Here is a 5891-nt window from a genome sequence, read left to right as displayed (position 1 = left end):
GGTACGCAACACCCACTGATGTCTCTCGAGCCCCGCGCTGGGTCTTACTGCCCCCAAAATGGCCCCGCCGAAGTTTTAACACAGTCAGCCTGGGCCGGGGCTCGCGCCGCCTCATTACCATTTAAAGGGGCCGCGCCTCTATAGCGGGACGGCCTCAGCGGCGGGGTAGAGGGGCCGCACGGGAGGATAGAAGGGGCGTGCGTGGAAGTAGATCTGCCTGCTGTGTTTTGGGGCACGCGTAGTCGTGTGCCGCGTCTGCCAGACTACGTGTGCCGTAGTCTGCGCACCGGTGTTCATGTGGTGCATTTGTGTGAAGAAGTGTATGTGTGGACATCCCAGCGACTGCTCTGTCTTGTCCGTGTCTGCCAGTCCATCTAGCTCCTCTTACCACAACCACATCACATTTTTTAATTGTCTCTTCCCTGTTCAATCTGCCCTTTCCCATGACACAGAAGATGGAACTTAAGTTTTGTGCACTGGGAACTTGTTGATTGCTCTCTGTCCTCAGTTCGTGAGGTCTAGCTCAGATGAAGATTACTAAGACTTTAGCCCGCTTTCTCACTTTTCTCTGCACACCCGAACACTCAACAAAAGAGTGTGAAGCCTTGTTTGTTTTTTTTTTTTCTGTCTCCTCCACATGTCCATTTCTCCACAACTCCTGGGTAGCTCTTAAATCACTTCTGACTGAAATCACTGAAGATCACTTGTGTCAATTCCAGATGTACTCCAAAGGATTCTCAGATTAAGTGTTCCCAGGTTGGGTATGCCTTAATTGTAGATATAAACCGCACATGGTTTCACCCACTGATGCTCTAAAACTCTTGAACTCAGTTTGGCAGATGTTAGCGCCAAGGTTTACAATTCTGTAGCTCAGACACTCCCACAACTGCCAACAGGCTAAAACACACGTACTGCAGAAGCTGATAATAAACTAGTGAGCTGTTTTGAAAGAATGTTTTCAAAGTCTTCAGAGGTATTACCTCTGAAGCACAGACATCAGTGCTCCCACTTCAATTATTTGCTTCTGCTTTTAGATCCTAGATGAATATTTTTATTATAGTTTTCCATATTGTGCTCCATAGGGTGCAATACACATATGAAACCGACATAATTTTTGTCTTCTATATTTTTTGATCATCACTTTTTTATTATTAATGAAATACTATTTACATACTTTAAAAAATTATGCTATTTTATGACTTCTTACCATTTTCAGTGTATATTAGAACTTTCATGAGGATGATCATTTTGACTGAATTTTGGGAGGAAGAATTACTATGCTAAATCAAATACTTTAGCAAAATTCAGATACAGACATGTGCACTTAGACATTAATGTTGTATTCAATGGAGTTGTCAATGTCTTTTTTTCCTCCTCATATTAATTTTGAGGTTTTAATTGGAAAGACTATTGAACAAACTGTACAGTTTATAAGCTGTGGGGTATGTACTATACTTTATTTCATTCTTTTGTACAAATTTGGCAATATGGTCATTTCCAAACTAATTTTCTGTTCCTTGTTGACTATTGATAACATATTTCCTTTTCTTCAGTCTTCCACCTATTTTCAAAAATTATAATGAAAGAAATTAGTCTGCTAGCTTGGCTAATAAACATTTTTACCTCTGATTTGTGGAGATTAATTTCTACATCCCAACATTTTGCGAACACTTTCTATCAACTAAGTTGTAAATAATTATTTTATAAGGTTTAGAGGAGAAGCGAGTGAACAGTTTGCAGAAAATGCATTATTTTTAGAAAAAAATTTAACCATTTCTAAAAATTGTTTTGAGGCTCTCAATTAATAGATGCATATTACATCAACAACTTTATTCCAACATTACAGGTAGTGCAAACACCAGTCCAGCATGTAGATTTTAAGTTGTTTATAACCTGGCCAAACTCTGAGAGTTAGGGTTAACTTTGTGCTTTTTTTTGGAGGGGGTAAGTTGAGCAGAAGATATTTAGATATTTTCTGAAATTAAATGAGGAAAAAATATTCTCCCACATTTGAATTTGGTTTAGGACTTAGCTTTATAAATTACAGTGATCTCTATGCCTTTAAACAGAAAGCTGAAACATAGCAGTTAGAGGTGCACATTTTATATTTCTTACTTGGGAGAACAGAAACCCTACCTGCTCTCAAAACTCTAGAAAACAAATTCCATGAAGCAATGAAGATGTGAAAAAAATGTCTTTAGCACATGTTCAGCAGGTATTTGCAAGAGTTCAAATGAAAAATTATTGGCAGATATCCCAGGGAAGTGGCGCTGAGTATGCTGCAGCTCTTGCTGTGTATGCTACACGTATGTTGTTCTTGCACCCATGGCAAAACACTTGTCTGGGAGTGCAGAGTAGAGAATTCTTGCAGTAGTGTCTCTTCTTTGGGATCCTCTGGGGCATTTACTATGCTAATTCTGGCAGATGTCTTGAATGTATGTGTATTTCTTTTCCAGAGATTTTGCTGTTTTCTACAAGCTGTGTGGTACATTAGATATCTGCATGAAGTTGGGACATGCCACAAAAGAACATGGGAAATGTATATCCACCAGCTGAAGGCCAGGCAAGATACCCTAAGGCATCCTAAGTCTCATTACACACCTATAATTAAGCAACTAGTATCTTTTAGTCTGAGAGTAGGTTGAAAGATCTTGACCAATGTATGGTTTAGACTCCTGTGCCAATCCAGCATAGAAGGAAGTGTCCCCTGATGCCTACTTTATTAACCTGGCCTTTTTGGTCATGTGGGGTTTGAACAACATCTTTTCTCTTGCTGTTTCCCACCAGTAAGCATAGGTTTTCATTCATCATATCCTGTGAATAACACTCCTTTGATGCTCAGCATGGGCAGCCTAGGCAATCTATCTCAATCTCCTGGAATTCATGGGCACCTCTAATAAGATCAAGCAGCTCCTAACAAGTTAAATGCAATGTAATATATGCAAGTAGCCATTATTCAGTGTGATCTTTTTTTTACAATCTTGAGTTATAAATCTCTGGAGGTCTGCAAAAATGTGAAAGTCTATGCTTTCATTTCTTAATAACCAAGTTGCTTACTCCATGCTGGCAGTGAAGAAGAGCCTGAAAAACACTGTTTAAGACTTATATACCAGAAAAAAAAAAGATGAAAGGTAAAATTCATAATTATTTTATACATTTCATATTTTTAAGTTAAAATATGTGAATTTTGAGTGCTGGGAATTGGCAGTATTATGTTATAAGAATTTCAGATTAGATAGGTGGGGCGTATTTGATCTGTATAGATGCAGATAGATAACTTTTATAGATAATATAGATAACCTTTCTACTTGCCTTTGGCTCTACTGAGAAAACAGCAGTTCTGAAGATTTTACCCAGAATATAATGTGCAAAGTAGCTGCATGCAACTGTTTATAACAGGACTCACTGATCCAGTAGCCTAGTATGAACAGCAGATTGAACTAATAGAAGGCTTTATAGTTTAAAAAAAAAAGGTTAACTGAAACTGAAATAATTTGCAGCTACAAATTCTTTAATGTATTTATTGGAAAAATCAGAAGTCTTCCTTCAATAAAGTGGAAGGCTCTATTTCAAACAACGGAAGAAAGTAACATTTCAATCCATCATTTCCAAATGTTCTTTTTATACTGAAATTATTTTATAAATACAGAATTAATTATTAATTTTTTAAAAAAGTACAATAAACTTGATATTTCTGGAGCTGTATTTTATAAAATGCAGAAATTTAGCTATGCTCATTTTTTGTTGCAATTTGGTAAAGGAAAATTATTCAAAGCTGTAGAATATCCTATAAAATGAAAAAATATTAAATACATCATATTTTATGCTTTCTACAGCTTTTTCTGAAGTAACATCCTTAATCTGGAGATGAAGGCAACCTACTAACATTTTGCAAAATTCAATTGTTCCATAAGCAAGGAAGTCATTATTTTCTTCTTCTTTAACAAATCTTTGTCTTGGCTCCTTCCTCCACTGATCCAGACAAAGTGTCTTACAGTGTCTTATGGTTAATGTGATATAAGATTAAAGTAGAATAAGACATGTTTTTCTATTAAGGTAAAATACCTGGAAGAACCCTATGCAGATAAGAGATCTTCCAACTAGAGCATTAATTGTGTAGCAACATTGACATCATCATGATTCTGACTTTGTTTATTTACCATTTAAATAAGATTGTATTAAAGCCAGCTGTTGACCCTATGTGGAAATGAAAAGGAACAAAATGTCTGTATTTGCAAAGGACTTTGCACATTATATTTGTGCTACTGTGACAAATATAGACCATTGTACCTAAATTTCAGCTCAGCAAACTTCCTCAGCCATGTACATATTCCACAAACCACACATTCATATATTCTACTACACACACATCACAGAGATCACACACACAGAGAACCAGACCCAACACATCCTTTCTTAGATCACAGATGAATGTGAATTTGCCTGCATTACAAAACAAAAACTCAGACTGGCAGGATTCCTTCTCACAGTTCTTGCTTAGTCATAGAAGTCAAGGCTAATCTGCAAGTAATCAGCGGAGATTTGCTGCAAGACTTAGATGGACTAACAGGGGAAATTCTGGATCAAATCTCACGTAGAAGGTTATCATAAGAATCTCAGCTCAGTACAGCAGCCAGAAGGTTTGAAATGAGAAAGTATTTGAGAGTTTAGCTCCAGAAGTGTGGTCTGGACGAGTGCACAGTGAGGTGGATAGAGAGCTGACTGGATGGCAGAGCTTAGAGGGTGTGATAAATGGGGTCGAGTCCAGTTAGAGGTCTGTGGCCAGTGGTGTCCCCCGGGGGTCAGTATTGGGCCCGGTGCTGTTCAACCTGTTCATCAATGACTTGAACAAGGGCACAGAGTGCACCCTGAGCAAGTTTGCGGATGATACCAAGCTGAGTTGAGTGGCCAACACTCTGGAGGGCTGTGCTGCCATTCAAAGGAACCTGGACAGGCTGGAGAGTTGGGTAGAGAGGAACCTCATGAGGTTCAACATGGACAAGTTCAGGGTTCTGCACCTGGGGAGGAATAACCACAGGCACCAGTACAGTCTGGGGACTGACCTGCTGGAGAGCAGCTCCACAGAGAGGAACCTGGGCATAATGGTGTAGGACAAATTAACCATGAGTCAGAAGTGTGTCCTCGTGGCCAAGAAGGCCAGTGGGATCCTGGCTTGCATCAGGAGGAGTGTTGCCAGCAGGTCAAGGGAGGTGATTCTGCCCCTCTCCTCAGCTCTGGTGAGGCAGCACCTGGAGTACCATGTGCAGTTCTGGGCTCCCCAGTATATGACGTGGAGCTTCTAGAGAGGGTACAGTGGAGGGCAACCAAGATTATTACGGAACTGGAACATCTCTTGTACGAGAAGAGACTGAGTGAGTTGGGCCTGTTTTCTCTGGAGAAGGCTGACAGGGGATCTGATTAAAATATATAAGTACATGAAGGGGGAATGTAGGGAGGAAGGGGCCAAATTCTTCTCAGTGGTGGCCAGTGATGGGAGAAGGGGCAATGGGAGTAAGTTGAAACACAGGAAGTTCCATCTCCATATGAGGAAGAACTTCTTTACTGTGAGGGTGACAGAACTTTGGAACAGGCTGCCCAAGGAGGTTGTGGAGTCTACTTCTCTAGAGGTCTTTAAAACCCACCTTGATGCTACGCTGTGCCACATGATCTAGGTGTCCCTGTTGGAACAGGACTAGATGATCTCTAGAGGTCCCTTCCAACTTTAACCATTTTGTGATTCTGTGATTCTGAGTTATAGAGCTCTCTACAGCCCTTACAGACCCCCAATAGAATTTTATTATGTGTTTCATCATTTCTCTTGGGAATGTTTTTTCTCATGCATTTTATAAGTATTTGTGAAGTCATGAGCATTGACTGTCTTCTTTTTCTTG

Source organism: Nothoprocta perdicaria, unplaced genomic scaffold (assembly GCF_003342845.1).
Source record: "Nothoprocta perdicaria isolate Ctin4 unplaced genomic scaffold, notPer1 scaffold_562, whole genome shotgun sequence".
NCBI classification, from domain to species: Eukaryota; Metazoa; Chordata; class Aves; order Tinamiformes; family Tinamidae; genus Nothoprocta; species Nothoprocta perdicaria.
The sequence above is the reverse complement of the archived record's forward strand: the minus strand, read 5'-3'. Positions refer to the sequence as shown.